This window comes from Gossypium hirsutum, chromosome A05 (genome assembly GCF_007990345.1).
Source record: "Gossypium hirsutum isolate 1008001.06 chromosome A05, Gossypium_hirsutum_v2.1, whole genome shotgun sequence".
Lineage (NCBI taxonomy): Eukaryota > Viridiplantae > Streptophyta > Magnoliopsida > Malvales > Malvaceae > Gossypium > Gossypium hirsutum.
The window spans coordinates 72028460-72044389 of NC_053428.1; the positions used below are offsets into that span (position 1 = coordinate 72028460).

A 15930-nucleotide genomic window follows, 5' to 3' on the forward strand; every position below is an offset into this window, starting at 1 on the left:
CTAGATCTAGAAGGTGTTGTCCTTTGAGTGAGAGCTGGCACATTACTCTTAACATCATCAGCTACAGCTAAATCAAGATTCATTTACTATACGAAAAACACAGTTTAAATTGTCAGGAGTCATCACACTATCATAGGTTATATATGGCATGTATAGCTAGACTCACACACATGCTACATTAGTCCTAGAATCGACAAAATCATAGCTCTGTTTCTAATAAATGTAACACCCTTGACCCATAGTTGACGTTGAAATAGGGTTACAGAGTACTACCAAACTTATAACACATTAAAACATACAGTTCATATAAAATTAATCAAATCATATACATTTCATTCATAACCAATCATTGTGTCCATAATACGTGCCTACGATGTAACAGCCTGATTTTAGCTAAATTAGAACAGTGATTTTGGGACCACAAATCTGAGGTTAGAAAATTATTTCAATATTACTTTTGATATTTACGGCATGAAATTAGATGTGTGTGAAAGTTTCGTGTGCTAATTTTATCGTTTAAATGTTTAATTTGACAAAAGGACTTAATCGCATAAAATGCAAAGTTGATGTTCTAATTGTTTAAGTGCATAATTGCTATGATTCATTAATGGTGAAGTCCTTTTTTTGTGAATAAACTATGGATAATGGAAATTGACATGAATAGCCATTCATTAAACGATTTATGATGTTTTAAACAAAAGTTAAAATGACAATAATAGAATTAATGTATAATTAAGTAAAAGCAATATCAAATATGGCTCCGTTATCATCTTTTATGGCCAAATGAAGAAAATATGAAAGCTAAAATAGGGCTTTTATATTCAGCACTTGCATAGCTTGATTGAGGTATGTTTTGAGCTTGGTTTTTGATGATTTTTATGCCTTTTGTGATCGTTGCTTCGTGTTCTAGCTAGCCCATACCCTAATTTTTGAGTTTGTTAGTGATTTTGGAAAATTCCATTGATGGATCCATGAGTTTATGATGTTTGATGATGAATTTAGAAAGCTTGTTGATAGATTAATATGTTTTGTAAAGTGATTTTGAGTGAAAATGTCTAAATAGGATTAAATTGTGAAAAGTGTAAATTAACGGGTTAAATTGCAAAATAAATGAAAAATATGGGATGCTAGTGACCCATAGAGAATCTAGATAGGCTTGGGTTTAAAGAAATTTCTTGAATTTTATGTATTTGTGAAATAGGGACTAAATTTAAGAAATGTGTAAATTTAGGGGCTAAAGTGTAAAAATACCCAAATATGTGTTTTTGGACTAAATTGAAAGATTATGTGATTAAATGAGTTGAATTTGTTATAATATAGATCAAGACAAGAGTAACCCGGACTTAGATCGAGGCAAGAACAAAATACTCGACTAATCGACTAGTTTCTTCGTTTTTACGTCCGAGGTAAGTTCGTATGTGATAGGCATTGTTACAATTATGTTTTTGATGCTTTAATATGGCATAAATTATATAAATGAGATGATGGTTGTGTACAACAATGAATCAACTATGTTGGCACTTGGTGTGCGTTTCGAGATAGCTTCGGCTATATATATAGCACTTAGTGTGCGAATTGGAACAGCTTCAGCTATATGTGGCACTAAGTGTGTGATAATGAGATAGTGTTGGTTTAATGTGATGGCACTAAGTGTGCGAGTTCCTTGAGTATTGAACAAAGAGGTGAAATTGTAATAAATAAATACGAGAGAGTACAGGTACGTATGATACTTATGTGGTAGTTGACACTATGTGTATGAAGCTTGATGGATTTGTATATATTTATGATAAATGGTCATGGGCTAGAATTGAGTGATGATATAAGATTTACTAAGTTTTTATTAATTTATGATTTGAATATTGTGAACTGCCGAGTTTATTTAGTACGAACTTACAAAACTATGAAGCTTACTGTTTGTTATTTGTATGTGTTTTATAGAGTATCAAAGCAAAATCGGACTCGAGGATCGTCGGGAAACGTCATCACACTATCGATCATCTCGTTGGTACTTTTGGAAGCTTTGTATATATGGTATATGGCATGTATAGGCTAGTGCCATTTTGGTATGTATTGAATTATGATATTAGCCATGAGATTTGGCTTGTAAATGTTGGCATATGTTTGGCCATTTAAATTGGTTTGAATTATATGTCTGATAAATGATATATGTGATGTATATAATGTCTTAAGTGTTAGCTTGTTGAGAATGGTTGTATGGATGCTCTTTTGGATAGTTATATGTTGTGGGATTATTGCTTGGAAGTTGGTATATTTGGTATGATTTGAGGATGATGAATTGATATGTTTGAGAAGCATGATTTGGTATGTTTTGAATATGGAATTTAGCAATTGAATTGATTGATGATAGATGGCATGATATGTCTGTGAATTGGTATGTTTTAGCTGGCTATATATGTATTGAAATGATACCATTTTGATGGTTATGTGTGCATGTGAAAAGGGTGGCAAATTGGCTTTGCAAATGGCCTATTTTTGTCCAAACGGGTAGAGACACGGCCATGTACCTCAGCCGTGTGCGAGACATAGTCATGTTACACGGCCGTGTGTTCCCTAGGGTAACCTTTCGAATTAAAGTACCATACAGTTTTGACACGGCTTAGACACACGGGCATGCCTATTGGCCATGTGCTGCACACGGGCTGGCACATGGTCATGTGGCTGGTCGTGTGGCCAAGTTAGTAACCTTTCTAATTTTCCCACGGCCGCGTGTCTCCATCCGTATGGTGCAAGTCAGTATGTATGCCCTGTTTACACACGGCCTGTGACACGAGCATGTCTGATAGCCGTATAAGGCACACGGCCTGGTCACACGGGCGTATGACCCTTAAATATTTGAAAATTTTCTAAGTTTCCCAAAGTTTTCATATGTGATCAGGTTAGTCCCGAACCTTCTTTAAAACATGTTTAAGGTCTCGTAGACCTAATTAAGGGACAATGTATTTGCGAATGAATGTTATTTTTTATTGAATATTTACTGAGTTTTGAAATGTATGATTTATGTTGTGGTTAATCAGTAATGCCTCGTAACCTTATTCCGGTTACAACTACGGGTTAGGGGTGTTACATACGAGGCCTTAAACATGCATTCAGGGTGGTTCGAGACTAAACCGATAACTTAGAAAATTTTTCAACACTTAGAAAATTATTACAGAATAGTCCTTAGGCTAGCTAGACCTAGTTGCAATGATCTCAAAAACATAGAAATCATTAAAAATGGGACAAAATGGACTTACATGTACAAGGAGAAGTGATCGAATCTTCAAAGCCCTAACATGGTGTTTTTGCTCACGTAATTTCGGCAATAGGAAGAAGATGAAAGAAATTTTGGCTTTCTTTTAGTTATTTTAACCTTAATAATTAATTTACTATAATAACCTTAATAATAAACCTTTAATTCACCTAATTTAATGATCATACTTGTCCACTCACAATTGAAATGGTCTAATTACAACATAAGGACGTCTACTTTAAAGTTCTATAGCTATTAAATACCTTTAGCTAGCAGAACAACACTTTTGCACTTTACGCGATTTAATCCTTTTTATCAAATTGACTGATCAAACGATAAAATTTCTTAACGAAATTTTCACACAATCATATATTCATACTGTAGACGTTAAAATTATAATAAAATAAATATTTCAACTTTAGATTTGTGGTCCTGAAACCACTGCTCCAATTTGACTAAAAATAGGATGTTACACTAATAACTAGTATCAAGTTAGTACACAGGTCTCTTGCACACCAAAAAGTATATTAGCTCACCCTTAGGTCTCATTTAGCCCGTAAGGTCAATAAAGGACTCAAATTGCACATTTTACTAACTTAACCAATACTTAAAGAAAGTGTAATTAAACTTAACTAAAATGCTCATGTTCAATCTCTTAAAGTCCAAAAACTAGTTTAATCCGCTACACCATTACAATAAATTACTATGGTCCAGATGACCTAGAATAATTGCAGTTTCGAGGAACGATGACAAAAGATCTGAGTTAGCATTTAAAATGGTCCCTCTAGCTTTGTGATACCTTCAAATACAATAGGGTCATTGGTTACGCTATTCATCTTTGGTGGTTTCCCTTTTCATTAATTGATAATGCCTTTTCTTGGTTTGATTCACAAGCACTATGATCAATCACGACATGGGAGGAACTGGCAGGAAAATTCCTACAAAATTTTTTCCCCGTTAGTAAGACAGTTAAGCTAAGAAGAGAAATTTCAATGCTTAAATAACTAGAAGGAGAAAGTTTCCATGAAGCATGAGAGCACTTTAAAATGTTGATACAAAAATGCCTACACCATGGATTGCCTAAGTAGTTACAACTGCAAATTTTCTACAATGGGTTGGATGTGCACTCAAGGTCAGGATTGGATGGAGCCGCACAAGGTGCCTTAATGAACTAAACGTACGTGTATGCATACATATTAATAGAAAATATGGTGATGAACTCCTGCCTGTGGTTAACTGAACGACACATATATGGTTAGAGACCATCTATGGTAAAGGTTGTCCACTAGGATGACAAATATCAACAGCTAGTGAACAAAATCAACCGCATAGAATCTGAGAAGAATGCACCATCTATATATAGAGGAGACAAACCACTCTTCCACTATATTAAAAATCCCACCAAGGATGTGAATTACACCGAGAATAGGTTTGGAAATCCTTATTCAAATACTTACAATCTTGGATGGAGAGATCATCGAAACTTGAGAAGGGAAGGAAGTTAAAAAGGAGGGACTAGTTCTAATCAATTCAACACTACCTATCAACCTCCTTATTTACAAAAACCTTAGGGAAGGACCAACCCAAATGACCATATTGTATATGGTCAATGCCTGGATCGAATCAAAGGGGAAATGTAGACAATAAGGACAGATGTGAAGCAGGTGCAGACTGAGTGCACCAACTCGGTAAAAACATTGACTAAGCTTTAAAGATCAGATGAGCCAATTGATGATCATAATGAGTGATATCAAAAACACAAATTGGCATAGGTATCCCAAACAATAGTGAAGATAATCCTTAGAGGAAAGGGAAGGAGCATGTGAAAGCAATCGCGCTCCGATCGGGTAAAGTACTAAGTAGGCTGAAGAACCCTACTCAGAAGGTAAATAAGAGGAATACTAATGATCTTCAGAAAGAACCATTAGAAGTTGATAATGAACCAGAACTAGAAGAAGTAGTTGAACTTGCAGTCAAACCAGAGAAAGAGACAATTAAAAACCCTGCCATTACAATGATACCATTCCCTTCAAGGTTGGAAGAGAAACAAAAATGGGGTGAAAATGAGATTATAAGCATTCTAAACTTGTTCAAAACATTAAATGTAAACCTGTCTTTAATTGAATGGATTGAGAAAGTCCCTAAGTACACCAAATTTTCATAGGAAATAATGTCTAGGCATAGGAAAATTAGGGTAGGTAAACAAGTTAACATGAATGCTTCTTGTAGTGCTATTATCTCTAGACAGGTTCCCCAAAATTTAAAAAATGGGAAGCTTTACAATTCCTGTAGAGATAGGGAGCATTCATTTCAGTAGAGCCATATGTGATTTAGGAGCTAGCATCAACTTAATGCATCTATCAATATGTGAAAAACTCGGGTTAAGGGTCCTCAAGAACACACAAATTAGGCTATAGTTGGCTAAAAAATCTTCAGTGCATTCGAAAGGAGTATCGGAATATTTGTTAGCCAAAGTGAGAGCTTTATCATTTCGACAGACTTTGTAGTTTTAGACTTTAAAGAAGATCAAGAGATACCAATTCTGTTAGGAAGACCTTTTCGAGCTATTTAAAGGTCCACCATTTATCTAGAGAAAAATGAATTATCAATGAAGATCAATGATGAAACATAAATTTTTAAATGTGGTCACCAACAAAGTGGGAATAACAAAGGGAATTTAAGGGAACATTTTAAGGAATTATCTTATCTTTAACCCTTATAATCCTGAATCAAGGGACGTACTTCCTATAATCAATACAGGTCAAAAGAACAAGTTCAAGAAAAGAGATAAGAAAAAGAAAGTAGAGTGGCATGACGGACAATGGACTAACGCTGAAAAATACTAAAGAAATATCCTCATATGCATTAACAAAGCTCTTGGATGAATCTAGCTATAAAACTTGATACTTTTTAATTAATATTTTTTGTAAATTACTGTATATTTAACTAACCACAAAGACTAACTTGTATTAAATAAATGTTTTATAGGAACCTGACACTCTAAAAAGAAATTTTGCGCAAAAATAGAGCTAGTGTCACAATACGGCAACCCTGTGTCCAATACTAAAGCCAGAATCCAAAGAATAAAGAAAACCATATCGATGTCATGAAAAAGCACCGCTGTGTTGCGACATAGCAGATAGTTTTCCCAAGTTTTTAAAATTGCAAGGTGAGTCACGACACTAAACCCCAATGTTGCAACTACGACAAATAGACAGGGGTTTTGAGACACGAAACTCCTATGTCATGACATTGCTCAATTTTTTGTAGCGTTGACCCAATCTATTTGCACAATCCAATGGATTAACCATCATATTACCTGCTTTCTAGACCTTTAATTTTTTTACCTAAACACTTCTTAACTCAAACTCCTAAGTTTTTCCTAAACATTAAACCTTCTTAAATACTCTCCATCTTCAAAATCCTAAATTCATAAAACCCAATTTCTATTTTCAAAAGCTTTTTTCATAAATCCATCTTCAATTTTTTCACCTAAAATCCTAAATTCATAAAACCCAATTTCTGTTTCTCAAAAGCTTTATTCAAGTGCAGGATCATCAACCACTCGGGAAAAAGTAACCAACAGTTTAAGGAAATCAAAGTTAAGCATTCCTTTTCTCATTATTACTATTCTATTAAGATTATTGCTTGACATTAGTTCATACCATACCACATTATTAAATAAGCCTCCAAGAAAGGTTAGAAGAACTAATGAACCAAAACCTTCAACAGTTTCAAATCCTTATAATTTCTTGAATCCAAAAGTTGAGAAATACTTTGTAGAACTTCAGGAAAAATATTTATTCAAGAGAGGATATTTGAACCATCGGTAGTTCTCTATCAGGAGATATGGCCTTTGGTTAGATATCATAGATGGGAATGTTTTTATATGATCCCAAAACACTCTATTGTAGTCCCTGTAGTTCAGGAATTGTATGCATCCTTTACAAGACCAAGAGTCTCGAAAAGCCAAATGTCGTACATGGGAAATGATACCTGTGCGAGGGAAAGAAGTACGAATTACCTTTCAGGTTATTTGTGAATTTTATAATGCTCCATTTTATGAAAAAGATTTTATAGAAGAAACTAATTTGGAATACTTTTGAGATATAAATATGGACAACATTATAAACTTCCTAACTAAGGGGAGGGGTGAAAGGAAATGTCACCTAAGTACAAATACTCCAACCTCCTTTAATCAAGCAATAATATTTCTTGAATAAAAAAAGTGGATTCAAATTCTATGCACTAGAATAACTCCTACTCTAATTTTTTCTAATGTCAATACTTTTTGAGTGATATTGCTTTACGCTATTTTGCATTAAAAATAGGTATGCATCGGAACGTGGCTAAACCAAAATATGAAACTATGCATCTATAGCCAAAAGGTGAGAGTTTTCTTTAATCACTTAGTGACAACCTTATGCAAAAAAATAGGCATTCTGATGGCATCTACAGAGCAATCAACGTATTCATCCTGAAGCATAATTGGTGACACTTTGTATACATAGTAAACTGATCTTCAAGCTAAACAAATTAAGGAGTGGAACAAATGCCAGCAAGAGATGATGACTGCTCTAGCTTTATCTTAAAGGGAAGAAAAATCAACCATTCAACAGGAAATTGGTGAGAGTAGTCAACCCAAGTTACATTGGATGATACATTGGATGTAGGAGTCAAGCTAGATTTTTTAGAAATTCGCAAAACCAAACAATATTAGGGTACCTAATTGTATGCCAGATATGTTTGGGCCAACGCTTCCAGAGAAAGAAGAAGAGGAGTAGGAGTGTGAAGAGGAAGAAGGAAATAAGGAGGGGAGGAAGATGATGAGATGGATTTTGAGGAGGATGACTGAACTTCTAGTGTTTTTTTAAAGATTGTATTAATTTTTGGGATGCTTTTTAATTTATTTAAATTGTTAAGAGTAGGAGTAATAATAGGCTAGTAGTTGTTTTGTGTTTAAATATTCTGTGTAGGAACCTCATATGGAAAAAGTATAATGATTTTGTACTTTTAATGATCAAAGGAAGAGGCACACACCAATAGCATGCGAAACTATCACGATCAATTGGGTAACTTCATTCGTTATCTTTTCAAGGTTACACATTGAGTACAATGTGTTATCTAAAGTGTGGGGGATAACATAGAAAATTTCTTTAAATCCGTATGTTTTTCTTTGGTTTTTCTTGTCAATTGTGTGCTTGAGCTTGTAGAAATACAAGTGATTGGTTAGGAGCATGTACATAGCTTAAAGGAGCATGTACATAGCTTAACTATATTTACAGTAAATTCGACATGAAGGTAGATGAGTTTAAATTTTTTTATTATTAGACTATTAAATTCTATATATTAGACTATAAATAGGCGCTAAGCAATTGAATATACCAAATGATATAGAGAATACAAGGAAACAAGTATACTAGTATGAATGATAAATTGTTTAATTTGTGATTGTTTGCAACTAAATTTGTGAATATTGAGATACTTAAGGATGACCTAAGGCATTGTTTGGTATACACCTAGAGCCAAAAAGCTAACCCTATTTACTCATCCTTAGTTCCTATATTGAGCCAGAAAACACTTCTTGATGAACCTCTAAACAAAACCTGAGTTAAAAACGATAATTTAAGCTTACCCTTTTGTAACTCCCCGAGTTGGGGCCTAGAAGTATTGGGCATTGAGTGTGGGTCCGTAAGGAGATTGTGCAAGGAAATGAAACAATTAAATGTCTGCTCAAGTGGTTAATGGCCCTAAGAAGTGTTGGAGAAATCTTGGGTTCAAACTTGGGCCTTAGCAAAAATTTTGGTTTTAAGTGAATAAAACCCTGGATGCTTGGATGATGGCCTTTTAAATTATTGTGTTAAATAAATGATATAAGGAAGCATGTGGTCTAGTGCTTGTGGCATCATTAAGGTTGCAAGGGAGCCTAGGTTCAAGTCTTAGCTCTTACAATTTATTTTGGTTTTTCTTTTAAAAGAACCTAGACTTTGGCATATAAACCTTTTAATTAATTGAGGATAAAATGTGACACAGAAAGAGCTTGTGGTGGAGTGGCAAGGTGGTGTGTTGTGTAACTATGAGGTATGAGGTTTGAATCTCATGGTGCGCAAGAGAGTATTTATTTTACTTCCTTGCAGCATAAGAAGTGGTGTTGGACTGAAACTCTAAAACGTGGAGTTTGATTTGGTCTTGGAGGGATTCGTGGAGCAAGTGAGGAGATTAGGGAGAAAATCAAGGAAATTTGAAATAGGAGGTTGGTAAGGTGTTGTGTCCAATTGGGACTCTAAAGCATTGCTTGAGAATTTGGCTAGGGGAAATTATGGAGCAATTTTGTATTTAGTGGTTCTCTCTTGACATTTCTATTTTGAGTTTTCTGCACTTACTGTTTTGGAGTAGCTGATTTGGTACCATTCATATATTTTTGCTTGTGGGTTCTACTCTTCTTCTAACCCTATTGATCGATTCTTTTCTGTTTCCTACTCTCTTCATAAGTCAATTCTCTTCTCTTACTCAATATGGGTGTTAGCTGAATTCATCATCTCTCCTCCATCTCTATGCTTTTCGGCTTCTTTCCCTTGTAGCCAATTTTCTTTCTGCTCTCACTCTTAGTTCTTGTTTCTTTTGATTCAACATCTTTTGTTTCAATTAAGTATCGGCCTTCCTTTTCTTCTTTTCTGCATTCACAGTTTTTCCCTCAACTCTCTCTATTTCTCTTCTGTGAGTTTGGTCAAATACCACTACTCCTCTCCCTCACAACTCATTCGGTTATCATTGTTAGCAAATTGTGCTTTCCTCTTTGTAAGCCGAATCTCTCTGCATTTGGTTATCCATCTGATCAAACTCGAGATGAACAAGGGGGTTCTAGCAATAAAAGATTTCAATGGTGCTGAGTGGGAGTAGACGCATAGCCTTTGCCCCCAAGTTTAAGCGACGTGGGGTGTCACCAGTTTGGGACTTTCCGCTAGGTTGTGGAAGGGTGATTGCACCAAACTTTGGATTTAGTAGGCAAAGCGCAGTTGACCAAGGTAAGTGGTAGTCAATCCTTTGGCTAGGGGTTTTTATTAAGATTCTTTTAACTATGTTGCTAAGTGATTAACCGATGTTATGTTGAATAGGTTCTGGCGATCATGAGTTCTTAGTACTCTACGTGGTAAGGTGTGTATTCACACCCCTCTTTGTTGGAAATCGACAAAAGCTGAAAAGTTGAAACTTTGGCATTTGATAGCTCACAGGGATAAAATCTGCGGTAAGTGACAAATAATGAACTGGGCTATGGTGTTCGCATAGCTGTGACCAAAATTGGGCTAAATGGGCCACACGAGCGTGTGTGCCCACTTGGGCTGAGTAATAGGCCTTAGGCCTACATGCACCGTTTTGACCATATAGGTTACCTGAGTAGCTCGAGGTAACGGTAGACAAACTATGAGGTCATAATCTATACTGGGACCCCAAAATTAGTAAAAAGACCAAAATACCCTTAAAGGATAAAATGATTGTTTTGCCCCTCGAGGGTAAATGACTGATTTGTCTATGATTTGTATGACTGATTTTATGCATGACATTCTGCATACATGACATACTTCTTGGGATTGGGATGTTGTTATGAAGGAAGAAATCGTATTGGTGGCTGTGCCACATATTTTGATATTAGTAGCTTTGCTGTGACTCTAGTTAGTGCTGCAACCAGTGCTAACACTGTAAGTGTAGGGATGGCATGGGTGATTTATTCCCCACAGGTAGTGCAGGGTTGCACGGAGGCAAGTGCAGGGTTGGATGGGTTATCATGCATTATTCATATGGGTTTGAAGTTGAAATGGGCTAGCCCAACTGATATTGGTTTTGATATGGTTAGGCCCAACTGATATTGATTCTAAGATGGGCTAGGCCTAATTGATACTGTGATCGGTTGAGACCCAAATGTTAATGAATCGAGCTTTGGCCCACATATATTTTGAATTGGACTGTTTTGTTACTGAATAGGGCTCAAGCCCAGATTGGTTCTAAATTTTATTTTTGACTGACTGTTTGGATGCTAAGGGATTACACATTGAGTTTTCGTAAACTCACCCCGTTTTTAACTGTGCAGGTAATCCCAGCATTAAGAGAATCGGTGCTGAGAGGGACTAGGAGATAGCCACACAGCTACTTTTGTTATCTACTACGTTTATGTTCTTCTCAGTACTTTAATTTCAGTTTGGTTTGTAATAAAGCCTCTCTAGTTTTTATTTTAAACTTTAGGATTTTATTTACTATGTTTGATATTTGTTAGAAGTAGATCACAGTTTTCCAAAACAATAACTATTTTCAAAACACTACATTTTCGCAACTTAACTTTTAAACATCATGTTTTCATAAATCTACTATTTTAAATTAAGCTTTCACAACAAACATCATTGTAAATAGGAATAACTTTCCAGTGAACCATGTTCTGCAAAATAAACCAACGTAAACTGAGGTTTTCACAAGGAATAAAATGGCCAGAGGTTTTAAATAGTTAGAAGGGTTTTCAATGAAAACATGATTTTCGAAAAACACTTCAATGTGACATGCCAGATTCGGCCATAACATCTAGGCCGGGTTTGGGGTGTTACACCTTTTCGTTGGTCCTAAACTGCATAATTATAGACGTCTGACCATACTTATGGGAGGTTAAGTAGATACATTATAATGGTTTTGTAAAAATAGAGTGACGTGAAAGATCACTTGAGTATAGTGATTATAGGTTAGCTTAAAAGTGTAAGAAGAAAAATTCAAAAAGAAAATTATATGAGTAGAAATTATACATGAAAAATAAAAGAAATTGTGAGTGACGTACTGCGAAAAACAAAGAAAAGTGATAAAGTCACAACTATAGAAAAACTCATTAATCATTGCACAAAATATCTCATGAGCTAGCCGTAGTTACTATATGATCCTAAGATTTCCAATAAGGAGACATAAGATAGGTGAGAGAAGGAGATATAAGGCGGTAAGAAGGAAAGTGTCACTAAGGGGAGGAATAGGGGACAATATGATGTGCCAAATTATTTTCGTCTTTGAAACTATTTGATGCTTACTATTCTTGAATTCCATACCTTTCTTAAACTTTAGAATGGTACAAGCCGAAAAGCCCTATGTGATCTAGGTAGGCTTATTCACAATTTGAAATTATACTGAATAATTGTATTTACAACTGTTTGTATTCTGCTTGGTGATCTGTCATAATTTAGTGTAGTAGAACAAACTAATTTTCGCACTATAAGATCTTGAAAATAAGCATTATCATTAAGTTTTGATTATGTTTTAGTAAGGTTAATCAAATTCAATAAAATGTGCAAATTGCATCTTTTTAGAGGCCGAATGAGGCCTAAGGGGGAGATAATAAACTTCGTAAGTGTGCAGGAGGTCATTAGAAGGTGTACTAAAACGATATTGGTCACTATGTCACAACACGAAGGGTTAGATGTCGCAACATAGGAAGCAGAATGAAAAATCCCGTGACTGCCTTCGATGTTGCGACATAGCCTAATGGTGTCCCGACATATCCCTGAAGACACCTTAAAGAATAGTATACTGACTGCTATGTCGTGACACAAGTCTTGAGGTGTCACGACATCGACTCTAGATAGGAATTAACACGAGCCAGGGGGTGTTTTGGTTTACACAATCAAAGTTAAAGCTTGGGAATAGCAACTAACCTAGGGTTAATGACGATGACCACCTAAAATCTATAAATATGCTCACTTGTCACATGTTATTTACATGAATTACTTAGCTTAGAATTTATCTTTTAATTTTAGTTTAGGTTTTCTCTTTTCTTAGGTTTTAGATTTGCTTTCAATTTCTTCTTTATTTTATCTTGAGAGATTTGATTGTGGAGACGATCAGACTTTGTGGATTTGCTTTCATTCTTAATACAAATCAGGTTTTTTCTTAAACTCTATACTTTCGATCCATTCATCATGTTTACTCTTTATATCGATTCTATATTGTTTATGAAAACCATGAAGAACTAATCCTTCTATAGGGGATTAGTGAGAGGAGGTATGATCTGTTAATTGTTTTATAGGGTTACTTAATGGATCAGCTGTTTGGGAAAGGAAAACCTGAACCCTAGGCTTGAAAACCCTAGGAAGTTATCAAGGTGGAATTAACCCAGAAGTGCTATGGCCTATTCGTGAAGAGCTTCACCCCAAGTAGGTTTGGACTGTGAGGTCAAAAGATCAGTAATCCTTGCCAACTCATTATTTTAGTGCAAGATTAGAAGATCCTATTGGGATAGCGACTAGTTGATTTACGAGGAACCCGAAGGGATAGTTATTAAAGATTACCGAAGTGAGCTAATCACCCATAATCAAATTTCACTAATTCTACTTTTCAATCTCCTAAAAATCTCTTTTATTTATGTTTTCGTACTATAACTGATTTAGAGTACTGATTAGATCTTTCAGTGTTTAGGTTAAAATTGATTTAGCACTAAGCTCCCTTGTCTACGTTCCTCGGAGTACTCACTTACTCTGTTGTACTATACTACAACTAAGCCCGTATACTTGCGAATATTGCCTCATATCTGTATCTTTTATTGAAGTATTTACAGTCTAGGTATTAGTATGTCTGAAGATGATCACTAGGATAATAAAATTACTTGTAGAATTTATTAATGGATTCCTACACTTGAGACCCTTAATGCTTGTATGCTTTGTAAACACTGAACTTAGGTGTTTGATATCAAAAGAGGTAAGTCAGCTATATATGATGTCAAGATTATGTGTGAATATGGAATGCTTTTTCATGTGCTCCAAAGCTAACATTTATACCATACCTGCTTAAGGGTCATCTTTTCATTTACTATTTTTGTTTGTTTTGCTTGAGGACAAGCAATGACTTAAATTTGGAGGAGTTTAATCTGTTGTAATTTGATGTAGTTGATTAAACTAGTTTTCGCACTTTAGGAGCTTAAATACAAGCATTTTAGTTAAGTTTAATTAATTTTTCGCAACTTCAATTAAATTCAATAAAGTGTGTAATTTGAGTTTTTTATTGACCTTAGGGGCAAAGTGAGTGCTATAAACTGAAATATATATAGGATTTTTCCTATGCAATTTATCACCTTTGTACTTAAATTCATTGTTAAAACTAAGTAATTGTTTAATACATTAATGAAATATGTGAAAATATGAAATTAGGACATAAAAATTATTAAAATGTGATTTTATGCTTTATTATATAGTTTTCATGCATAAAATGGCTTATTTTATATTTATTTGAACATATTATATTTTTAAGACATAAAATGGGCCATGCATGATTAAATTAAATAATAAAATATAAAATTATATTTAATAATTCATTTTAAAATATTTCATTAATAATTTGGGTTTTATTTATTTATTTATTTTATTCTTTGGTCCTTTAATTTATTGATTTATTTTGGACAGGTCTAATAGCTTTGTTGGATTACAAAAACCGTCCAAATTGAAGTCCAAGTCAACCCAATTTCGGCTACACATGGCTGTCCACATAAACCACTTTTTGGTTTAATTACACAAGGTCTTTGCAATGTTGAAGAAATTAGAGATTTCCCTGAAGATTTACATTTGACCGAGTCTCAGCCCTAAGTTGTTATGGCATTTAAATTACTTAAAAATCAAGCAAAATTCAACTCAAAATCCACTAATCATGGCCGACCACTCATTGAAGAAGCTTGAAGAGACTAAGCCTCTCTATTTTTAGCAAACTACTCTCCTCTCTTCACCAATAAATAAGACTTCATTTAACCATTCTTAATCATCCCTCATCCCTCATCCCTCATCATTCTCTCTTTTCTCTCAATTCTCTTTAGCATTTTCCATTTCCCACACCTAGCATCATCTCTTCATATAGATTTTAGCAATTAAGCCTCTTACAGAGCCTTTGGTTGGCTACCATGGAGAGCCATCAGCAAAGGAGCAAAGCGAAGGAGCGAAGGACCCTCATCGGTTAGAGTCTTGGGTGGTAGCTGTGACACCCCTAAAGTGACCCTAGTCGGAAAGCGGTCTCGGGACCGCTAGACCGAGTCACCAAATTATTTGAATGTGATAATTATTGCCTAAAATATGTGAATATAAATGTGTGAAAGTTTTAAGCTTCGATTTAGTTAATTGCATGTGAATTTAGTTGATAGGACTTATGTGAAAAAATTTAGAAATGTGCTAGGCAAATGCAAGTGGCCTAATAGTGCATGTAATCAAAGGGGTGGACTTGCATGTCAATTTCCCCCCATTTAAGTACTAGTGGCCGGCCATGACAAGGGATGATGGGCAAAACATGTCATGAAACATGTTGTGTTAATGGAAAAATAAAATAAGAAGCATGGGCAAAACATGTCATGAAACATGTTGTGTTAATGGAAGAATAAAATAAGAAGCAAGGGCAATAGACTAATAAGAAATTGAAGGAAGAAAACAAAGAGAAAAAAATGTGTTCATCATTCTCATGCATGACCAAAAAAAAAGAAAAAAAAAAGAAGAGAAAAGCTCTCATGTTGTTCTTGGCCGAATAGGAGAAAGAAAAAGAAGGAAAAAGAGCTTTGAGGAAATCGGCTATGGTGGTTTGATAGACTAAGGTATGTTTGATGATGTTCCATGAGATGCATGCATGTTTTAGTAGTTAGCTTGAGTTCTAAATAGCCCATGGTTCAAATCTTTACTATGTCATGGAGA

General features: G+C 34.8%; 1 non-coding gene across 1 annotated transcript; it reads right to left on the bottom strand.

Annotated features, from left to right (window-relative positions):
• Positions 1 to 4221: 4221 nt before the first annotated feature.
• LOC121229806 (small nucleolar RNA R71) lies at positions 4222 to 4328 on the bottom strand. The gene has a single exon (XR_005927762.1). It is a non-coding gene; the product is annotated as a small nucleolar RNA R71 (small nucleolar RNA).
• Positions 4329 to 15930: the final 11602 nt, after the last annotated feature.